Source organism: Limulus polyphemus, unplaced genomic scaffold, assembly GCF_000517525.1.
Source record: "Limulus polyphemus unplaced genomic scaffold, Limulus_polyphemus-2.1.2 Scaffold561, whole genome shotgun sequence".
Classification (NCBI taxonomy): Eukaryota; Metazoa; Arthropoda; class Merostomata; order Xiphosura; family Limulidae; genus Limulus; species Limulus polyphemus.
The window spans coordinates 117,174-128,778 of NW_013666171.1; the positions used below are offsets into that span (position 1 = coordinate 117,174).

Here is an 11,605-nt window from a genome sequence, read left to right on the forward strand (position 1 = left end):
ACAGGCAAGATTTATGTTGGAATGTATTGAGACCCCCAACTGTGTCATAGCTTTCCTGTATTATTGTGATGAATGTATTTAGCCTGTTTCACAACCAACATATGGGTTTTATTGATGTCACTACTGAGTTTGAACCATTTGCAAAATATCAGAATAAACTATACATATATCAGTTAGACTGTTTTAATTATAACGCAATAACAACAGAAGTGTGGGTCTTACTACAAAGCAAAGATTGTAAGAAGGAAAAATGTAAAATTCTTTTGTGGTACTAATAGTATTACGTACAAATCACACAAGTTTTTCATTCTATATACTGAATCATATTATTATTATTATTATGAACTAAATATAAAATTATGCTAAATTATTGAGCTTAAAACTACAAATTTAAATTCAAAAGAATATAAAAAATCACAAACTCTTTCAGTTGAAAGTCCTAAGTCTAATTCATGTAAAGACTTTGCACTCGTCACTCGATAGCTCTTAACCCTAACATTCGTGGATCAACTTCTTTCCTAAAAAATATATCTATTTTGAGTTAATTTTTCAATGTAATGATTAATATAAACAGATATACCATGCAGCATGACTTACGCTACTATACAAGAAAAATAAAAGTCGCGTATATCCCATGCAGTTTTTTCCAGAAGCAACTTTCCTAACGCTTATAGAAAAGCCCTATTAGCCAGTACTAAATACAACCTCTACATAAAATGGCAGTTACTATAATAAGCACCACCCACATTCATATTGTAAAATTCAGAGAACAATATTTCATCATGTGCTTTCCTTATCATCCTATGATTTGTCAAATGGGAGATACAGCAATTGGAATAATTGGTACTGAAATTGACACTTTCGACTAGGATTGGCTAAAAGTTTTACAACTGAGGTTTAACACACCCAGACGCAGTTTTATAAATAAAATAGACTAGAAAAAGGTTTAGATACCAATCATAGATGGCTGAATTAGTGCTGAGGTGAAAGGAAATATCTTAAAAAAATTTGTGAAAAACACATTTCTTCTCAGAGGGTGCTTATTTACAATCTAAAACGTATTTTAGGAATTTTTTCATTAAATTCCTCTTTAAACTTCATTAAAGAATACAATTTTGTACAAATAATTGAATGTTATGCTACTATTTATAAAAATAAAATAAGAAATCCATTAAAAGATAAGTTCTCTATCATTTTTTCAATTCACAAATGCATACTTGCATTGCCTACTAAGAAAGTTAGTACCAGTAGTCATCGGGTTAAGATTATCATCTTAAACATTCTTTTTTGAATCATATTAATTTTTTAAGTGAATGTTACTTGTTGAATCATATATTGTCAATCCATAATGTATAACAGATTCTGCTTAAGATACATAAATTATTTTTTTACATTAATTGGTAAAATATCTGTATCCTCCTTAATTTTGCTATAATAGGTCTTGATTTATTGCAGATCATATTTATATGTTTAGACCAACTGAAAACATCATCTATAACTAGCGCTAAGTATGTCTTAGTATTAACATTTTCTATATTTGTACATTTACAATTAGAATACTGCTTATTATCTACAAATAAATGTTTATTTATTACTACATCTTTGATCATGAATCTGTAAAATATTTTGTTAATAATATTTATATATATAGTGAGTAGATTATCATAGTTCTTGTTTTATCAGTATTCATATATATTTCATTCATATTAAGCCAATACCTTAACTTATTAAAATCAAATTGTAAAATTAATTTGCCAACTTTCACATCAACATGAGTTACAGTTAAAGCTGTATCATCTGCATATTGGTATATTTTCCTCTTTTAAACCTATATTTACAATATCATTTAACATATAAATTAAATAGTAGTGGACCTAAAATAGAACCTTGTGGAACACCATACTTTATAGGTATTGGGTCACTCATTATTTTTGTTATTGTAACCCTATTACTCAAATATTTAATGAACCAGTTATGTAACTTTCCCTTATGCCCATCACGTATAGTTTATCCAGCAGTATTTTATGAGTTAATGTATCAAAAGCTCTACTTAAATTGAGAAATAATACAAGTACCTTTTTATTTTTATCTAATTGTAAATTTACATCATTTGAAAAGTTTTCTAATAATAATGTGGTACTTTTATTTTTAATAAATCCTTATTTACACTTGTTTATAATCTTATTTTTTTCAATAAAATCCAACATTTTGTTGTATACATACCTTTCCATTATTTTTTCAATCACACATAAAATGAATATTGATCTATAATTATTGAAATCTTTTTTTTGTCTTGATTTGTTGATAGGTTTTATCATTGATAATTTATGTTGATCAGGTATTTTCCCTTCTTCATAAATTAAATTTAATAAGCATGTTATAACCTTTGCGAATACATTAATACATGGTTTTATGTATCTTAATTGCATATCATCAATTCCTGGTCCTTTGTTAATCTCCATTAAATTTATTATATTAATAATCTCTTCTTCTGTTATTGGAGGGAAATAAATTGTACTAGTATGTGAGATTACACTCACTTTTCTGTTTGTGACATAATTATTATTATTTTTGTTGTTATGGTTACTTTTATAGTATTTATCTTATTTATAAACTCTTTATTAAAATTATTTACTAAATCTATAGTACTTATATTTGTACTGATTAAATTTTGCTTTATCTTTTCTTCAAGTGATTCATCACTAACATGATTATTTACTAATTCATTAATGCATTTCCAAGTTTCTTTCATTTACTCTGAATGCCGGAAAATTTTGCCGTATAATAATTCTTTTTTGTTTTTCTTATAAAACACATTACAGATATTCTCTTTGCTTTGTAAGCTGCTTCATTTGTTTCATTCTTCTGACATTTATCTTTTTCTTTTAACACCAAAATACCAGAATCTATCCAAGGTTTATGTTATGTATTCCTCTTTCTTATTGTAATCTCAAATGTATTTTTAATGCAATTTTATTTAGCACACAAACCATTTTTTTATACATTATCTCAGGATCTTTTAACCTTAAGAACTCTTCACAATTATAGCTGATTATATCATTTATAAAACTATTTATTTGAATTTTTTTATCACTAAAACATTTTCTATGCTCTTTTTCATAATTTGTTTTGCTGTCTTTAATCTGTTTTTTAAGTTAACCAAGATCATCCTATGATCTGATATTTTTTCTTGATCACATACCTTTTTACATTTACACCTGTAAGTTTTGTATGCACATGATCTAAACAATATTTAACTAACTTTCCACTTTTAACAATTGTAACAAGTTTTGATAGATATTGACCAGATTACTATTTTCATTATTTTTTCTTTAATATTGATATATATATCACCAAGATATACTATATGCTTATAGTTTTTGAATTAATTTAGCAATTTTTTCAAATTTAAAATTAAATAATAGAATTGTAATTTGGAGGTCAGTAAATTTGAATTATTAAAACCTTATAATCATTTACCTCGACAATAAATGATAATATTTCTGCATCTTCCAAATTTAATTTATTCTATAGATAAATGTTTTTTTATAAAAAATCGAAATTCCTTCTCCTTTATTACTTCTACATTTATAAATTTGTTCATAACTTTCCAAATTATAATTTTGGATTTCATGTTCTTTTAGAAATGTTTCTATGATTATTAATACATCTAACAATATCAAAACTTCATCAGCAACTGCACAAAAATGATCCCATTTATTGTGAATATTATTAATATGTAAAAAATTCAAAATATCACCTTCAATATGTTCTACTTTATGTATAACATCATTTATAGTTTCTACTTTTTTACAATTTATATCAGTATGTTCACTATTTCTTAGATTAACATCCACAGATTACAACAAATTAAATTACAAATTTTCAAAATTACAATTCAATTTAAATTTTATTACATTCTCAGTTTCTGATTTCCTTACAAACACATTATCGTTTTTGTCCAAACAAATTTATATTGTTTTTCTTTCAATAATGTTCTTGCCTTCCAAAACAGTTCTTTATTAGCAGCTGTTAGATTTTCATTTATATAAATTCTGCCTTCACCCATATTCTGTTGGAATTGATTTTTGTTTAACCACTTTCTTCTTATATTTCAACCATTTCCTCTCAAGGTGGATTCCTGTACAGGGTGAGGGAACCTCCCAGGGAAGGTTCTGTATTTTCAGTTACCTCCTCTGAGATCTGAACATCCACCCACATACTTGCTGTACGTGTGCAACCCATGAAAGGGAGGAGAGGATTCTGGTGGTTGAGTGGTGTCTGGGGCATTGCAACACACTACTTTGGCCTTGACTTCCTGTAGATGTGTGGCCTTGGGGTGGCTCCCCCAGGGTCAGTCGGTTTGTACTTTTGGGCTAGAGTCAACTGAGTATCAGTTTTGGGCATTCTCAACAGGTGTTGTGGACATTGTGTCTGATGCTGGTGTTTGGGTATAGTGCTCATGAAACCCTGGTATTGCTGCAGTGTCACTGTTTGGCATTGTAGTACATCCCCTCACAGGACTCCATGGTGGGTGGGGTCAGTAGGCACTGAATTTTTCTCTTTTTATTATGCATCCCCCAAATGCTCAAAAAAAAAATCGTAAAACTCCGCTCATTGGTAAACGACCATGCCTAGAAGACTCTGAACAGCAGTCTCCACACCATTCTGTACCTGTACATTATTTTATGATCTAGCATTCCTTGTCAGATAAACCTTTTGGCAAATGTCTCCTTTTTTTATTCAGAAGGGATTAGAGGGGTTTGCCGGCTCTTCAAAGTCAGTTAAGAAGCTACATTCTGGGGACATCTTGGTGGAAACATCAACACCAAAATACAGTGAACTCATCTTGAATTTGAAGGCAATTGGGGATGTACCCATTGACGTTACTCCCCGTGCTAGTTTGAATTCCTGATGAGGAGTTATTGTTGAGAGGGATTTGAAGAACATCCCTGAGTCAGAGGTTCTCGCTGGTTTTCCAGCCAAGGAGTTTTTGCAGTGTGACGTATCTCCACTCTTTAAAGAAAGAATTATGTTGCCTACCAAAGACCTCATTATGACATTTACATCACCACATTCACCTGCCGAAGCATGTTATCTGAACTGTAAGGTACAGCCTTATATTCCCAACCCTCTCTGATGTTTCCTGTGTCAGTGATTCGGTCATTCAAAGACATCTTTTTGTGGTTCTTTGACATGTGTTCATTGTGGTGGCAAAGACCACGATGCCTACAAATGCAAACTGGACCCACACTGTGTTAATTGTAGTGGTTCCCACCCCTCTTGTTATTGATCTTGCCCTAAGTGGGTGGAGGAGAAAGAGGTACAGCCTTTAAAGACTGTAAACAACATTTATTACCCTGAGTCTTAGAAGTTATTGTCCCCTACTCCATCTTAGACATATGCCACTGCACTATGCTCCACTACTATGGTGGGAGTGCAGACGAATCTTTCCGTGCCTCCGTCAGAGTCTTTTTCACATAATGTGAAGGGTCTTTTGCCCTTAATGGATAAAAGAGTTGAAAAGCCTATCTCTGTCCCCATCAATCCTTCCAGTGACTGCCCGGGTCCATCCTCTTTGGCCCTGGCCTTTAGTGTCTGCACAAGTCCATCTTCTTCGGCCCCGAGATGCAGAACAATTATTTGTTCATGCCCTCAGTTGCTGGAATCTTAGTCTAATGACAGAGATCTACCTACTCAAACAAGGGCAGATTCCATGGAGGTTGATAGACCTCCTTCTAGTAAAGAGAAATGGCCTGGTCATAAATAGAAGGGTTCTCCACCCACTTCTTCTCTGCCTAAATAAAAATGGCCACTTTGATACATTGGAACTGTCGATGTTTTCATTCTAACCTGAATGACATTAAGGCCTTGATCGATTCCTATCATCCTGTGTGTCTTTCCTTACAGGAAACATTCCTGAAACATACTGATACAGTCACCTTTATACCGGTATGACAGGTTGCGTGATGAATGAGTGCATGGAGGGGTGGCACTGCTGATCGACCAGCACATGCCTGCTTTGTTTGTGTCTCTCAATACTTCCTTGGAGGCTGTAGACATCCATGTTTCCTTGAGTCATACCATTACCATCTGTTCTCTCTACCTATCTCCTGGAGGGACTTACAATTAATGAGATCTTGATGCTCTTGTTGAATGGTTGCCACCTCCACTTTTAACCCTGGGAGACTTTGATGTACATAATCCCCTCTGGAAGGGGTTGTTCCATAGAGCGAATGCTCTCAGATCACAATCTTTCTTTCTTCAGTACTGGATCTTATACTTATTTTCATGCACCTAGTCAGTCTTTTACTGCCATTGATCTCTCTATCTGTTCCCCTTCACTTTTCTCCCAATTTTCTTGGAGGGTTGACAGTGACCCACGGGGAAGTGATCATTTTTCTATCATTTTGAAGCTAGCCAACCTGAGTGCCATGGTGGAAGTTGGACCAGGCCAACTGGCCCTTTTCACCTCTTTCTCTCGGAACTTGATCCTGCCATCTGTCTGCTATCAATAGATGACTGTGTGGTAGCAGTGACTGACTGTATTGTCCAGGCAGCTGCTCACTCTGTTCCCAAGACCTCGACACATTTTCCACAGTATCCTTGTCCGTGGTGAAGTCCTACCTGCCAGGAGGCACGGAAGGCTCAAAAACAGGACTGGGATACCTTTTGCAGGTATCCCACTCTTTTGAACCACATTGCTTTCCAGTGGGCCCATGCTCATGCTCAGCAGGTTTGATGACAAAGCTAAAAGGAATCTTGGATTAAGTTTACGACTAGCATCTCTTCTACCACCAGTTCCGAAATCATATGGGACAAGATTCGGAAGGTCAGTGGAAGGTATGCTTCCCATCCCCTTTCCATCTTGCTCTCCAGTGGCCAGGAACTTGCTGATGGCCAGAGCATCGCCGATACTCTCAAAGAGAACTTTTCTCATGCATCTAGCACTCCTGTTTCTTCCCCCGCCTTCTTGGCCATCAAGTCTTATGCAGAGCAATCACCTCTTTTCTTTCAGACTGATTGTCTCTATGATGATAATCACACTTTTACGCTGGTGGAACTTAAACTTGCACTTCATCAGTCTGGCAGTACATTGGGCAGACCAGATGATGTTCACTATGAGATGCTGCGCCATCTCTCTCCTGCCTCTCTTGCAGTTCTGGTTTTTTTTAACCGGATCTGGCAGGAGAATGTTTTTTCCTGATGCTTGGCACCAGACTATTGTTCTCCCTTTCTCTACACCTTGGAAGGATCCCAAGATTCCTTCTAATTATTGTCCAATTGCTTTGACTAGCTGTCTCTGTAAGTTCTTAGAGAGAATGGTTAATGCTCGTCTTGTTTGGTTCCTCGAATCAAACAACCTCCTCTCGCCTACCCAGTGTGGGTTCCTTCGACAACTCTCCACCATGGACCACCTGATTCAACTTGAAACCTCAATCAGGGAAGCCTTCCTCAAGAGCGAACATCTTTTTTCTGTGTTCTCTGACCTTGAAAAGGTTTACGACACTATGTGGAGGTACAGCATTTTGCAGGATCTCAACTCATATGGGTTGCTTGGCCATCCACCCATTTTTTTAAAGAACATCAGTCATTGAACATGAGGTTTATCGAGCAGCAGCTTCAGACTGTCCTCAATCAATTGTTGAAGTGGACCACAGCAAATGGTTTTACCTTTTCTTTTTCCAAAACTGTTTGCATGCATTTTTGCCACCAACGGGGTGTACACCCCAATCAGAAGCTCTGTTTTGGTGATGTTGTTCTTCCTATGGTCCTTGAGGCAAAGTTCTTGGGGCTTATCTTTGACTGTAAGCTTACTTTCATTCCACACATCAAGCAGCTATGCGTCAAGTGTACAAAGGCACTGAACATCCTTTGTGTCCTCTCTTCCACCTGTTGGGGAGGGAATCAATGTTCTCTGCTCAAGATCTATTATGCCCTCATTCGATCCAAACTGGACTATGGGTCTTTGGTCTATGATTCTACCAGGACCTCAGCCTTGAAGATGCTGGACCTTATTAACCATCTGGGGCTTCGGTTCTGCACAGGGGTTTTCCACACTTCTCCAATCCAGAGTTTGTACACTGAGTCTCACAAACCTCCTCTTCACCTCTGCTTTTTGCAACTTTCTCTACTAGTTACTTGTTAACTACTAAGCTTCAATCCTTACCACAGCATCCCACCTGGGGTTGTGTCTTTCTTCCTTGGTGGGCTTTGCTCTTTCAGAATAGACAGTCTGAAATTCCTTCTTTTGGCTTTCGTATCTGTGCACAACTGGCTGAATTGTGTCTGGCATTGGATGAAGTTTCTATCTCTAATGACCAGCCCATTTTGCCATGGCTTATTTCCATCTCCAGATGTGTCTTTCCTTCGATCATCTGAGGAAGGCAGATACTTCTGATTGGAAGTACTGTCTTCTCTTTACTGAAAATATTTCGAATTATCCTTCTATTCTCATTTACGTGGATGGTATGAAATCAGGTGACTCTGTAGGCTCTGTCATGGTTTGCTGTGGCTTGGTAGCTGCTCGCAGGATCCCCTCTAAAGTTTCAGTTTTCATTGCCAAGGTGTTTGCCATTTCTCTTGTCCAGGATCATGTAAAAGCTCTGCAGTACAGTGATTGTACTAGGTACACTGATTCTCTTAGCTCTTTACTGGCTTAGGAATTGCCTAACATTAGTTCTCATCCTGTTCTCAACTACATATAGACAATGACTGGCCCATTTTTCTCTATCTTCTGTTTCCGTCCAAGTTTTTTGGTTACCTGGCCATGTGGATAATCGCGGGAATGAGCACGCTGACACTGCAGCTAAGTCTGTCTACTCTGGTGCCATCACGGCTGTGCCTGTCCCATATATGGACTCTGGTCCTGTATTTAAGGTGTGGCTTCAGGCCAGTTGGCAGTCAATTTGGGGTGAGCAACGTTATAACAAGCTTTTCCAGATCAAACCTTTTGTTGCTCTTTGGCCATCTTATTTACGTAAGTATCGGAAGGAGGAAGTTGTCCTGGCTAGGCTACATATTGGGCACAGGTTTTTAACTCATCGCTTTCTTTTATCTGGTATTGACCCACCACTGTGTAGCCTTTGTGACGCTCAAGTCACAATAGCTCACATTTTACTGTGGTATGACTGTGAGTGGCAGCTCCATTTTTGACATATACTTTCTACAGGTTTACCCTTGATGTTGGATGGTAGCACTGTCTAACGTGATTGTATTTTTAATTTTCATGAGCCATTGGCCTTTTTAATTCTATATAATCTTTTATTTAAGATTTGGATATATTTTAGTTTAACTCGATTTCTTTTTACATTTTATACCAATTTTACTTTCACTGTTTTTACTGGTTGTTTGGTGTCAGCTAGCCTAGTTGCTTTGCACCATAAAATGCCAACCAACCAACTAACTTCTCTTTATCCAAAACACTTGAATTTAACTATTATAGGCACTATCTCTTTACTATTATGGAGAGGTATTCTATGAGCCATTGATATTTCTTACTTTTTATAATCAGGCATACTAAACTCTTCAGCTACTTTGTGTAGAATATCTTTCAGTTCCTCATTATCTTGTATTATTCCATGTATCTTTATATAGATTTTTCATTCATACTGTTCCAGATCATTAACTTGAATTAATAATTTAGAAGTTAAATCACTGTTTTGAGTATTATTAGACTTCAATCTTTCCACATCATTTTTCAGTAGCTAGATATCTTCTGCATATTTGTTTTGTATTAAGGATATTTCATCATACTTTGCTGACAAAAAGTTTATGGAATCTTTAATTTCATTTATATCCATTTTTATTTCACCTAACATGTTTAATTTTTTGTTTATATTTTGGAGCATAGTAGGTACCATTGGATTGTGTAAATCATGTTCAGTCACATCCAGATCTATTCGAGTTTTTAAGATCTTCTCTTGACCTACAAAATCAGTAGATTTTAATGAATTCATTGTTTCAGTAATATTTTCATTTACTAGATTTCTATTGTTGCTTGCTGTCAAATTATGTTTTCTGTCATTGAATAAACCAGAATGTTCTGATCGTTTATGGGTATCTTGTCAGAGGTATGACAATTTTTTGGCATTAGACATATGTCTTTATGTCATCTTTGACAATTCAATACATCGATAATGAGGTGAACCCTTACAAATTCCATAACATTTTACATAGTCTCCATTGACAGGTAAAGGGATTATACAAATATCACAAGATTTAGAAGCCATTTTATCAGTTATTTCTTATTTTGATGTATAATGTATTCAATAATTATAAAATCTTTTCACTATAAAAAGCATGCAATTGTAAACTTAGGCATGAGCATTAACCATGTCAGTGCAAAAACACTTTACATTAGCTTTTCAAAAGTGTTTAGTATTCCTGCTTTATGTTATAATCAAAAGCAATCTGTTCAAGGTTTTTTTTTCTTTTGAATTTCAATCATTGCACATTTATTCAAAGATACTGAAAAAGTAAAATATAATTCAATAAGAAAGTATTTTACTAAATATCAGCAGGGAGAGAAAAAAACATGTTACCTCTTTATTTCATAATATGCCACCTTAATGATAACTATCTTATTGATAATATCTTTACTTATAGGAATATATATAAAGACATATATATATTCTATAAATATCTGAAATGTTTTATCTTTTAGCATTACACTTAGAGAGGGTTTCTTCAAGTAAGAAAAGAAGTAGAAAAACAGACACAAGGAATAATTTTCTATTCCAAAATCCACATTAAGTAGAGGACAACAGAAAGTGGTAAGTCTGTTTTACCATACTCAGTGCTCACTGTTGAGATGGGGTTTTTCTGCCAGACTGCTCCAGTAGTATATATAGTTTTTATTATCTTCCAAGCTATGTTAGAAAAAAATTAAAAGAGTGACTAAACAACCACTCAACAAAACAGTTTCTGCTGTCCCTATTTATGGTACTGCTTTGCACTGTCTCTCAGTGAAGGATCTTATGCAGATCAGATGAATCTTGTTTGGGCTAGATCAGTGGTTCCCAACCTTTTTCTCCACCAAGGATCCCTTTTATTATCATTTTTCCCCCATGGACCCCATGTTTTTGCAAGATTTCACCTACCCAACAAACTGTTTTTATTAACTAATAATTAACTTGTTCCCCCACTTTTCACTAACAAATAAAAGACATATATAAATGAGTGTGCAATTAAAACAAACATCAGTATTAAAAACCTTACTTGTTTAATGAGATGGTATTACCTATGCATACCCCAGGTTGGGAACCACTGGTCTAGATATATCTCCACTGTTCTCCACTATGCAAGTTCCTTTCTTCTGATCTCTTCTAGTGGAGTGGAAAAACACTTATTTCCCAAATTTTAAGATGCTGAGGAGCATTGATATGGGAAGTTCATCTTAGACCAGTGTAATTATATTAATATGGATTGGAAGTAGGGCAGGGGTGTCAGTGTGGAATGTAGAGCAAGCCACTCTTAACACTAAGAACAGGATCTTTCCTGGCAGTTGTAACCAGCCAGATGAATTTTGAGTTCATCTTGGAATGCTAGTCTAGGATTATTCATCTCTGAAACTGCATATATATATATATATATATATATATAT

At 35.0% G+C, this 11,605-nt stretch overlaps 1 pseudogene; it reads left to right on the forward strand.

Moving 5' to 3' along the window:
- LOC106459118 overlaps nt 1-11,605 on the forward strand; it is a 31,812-nt pseudogene that overhangs the window by 6,786 nt on the left and 13,421 nt on the right.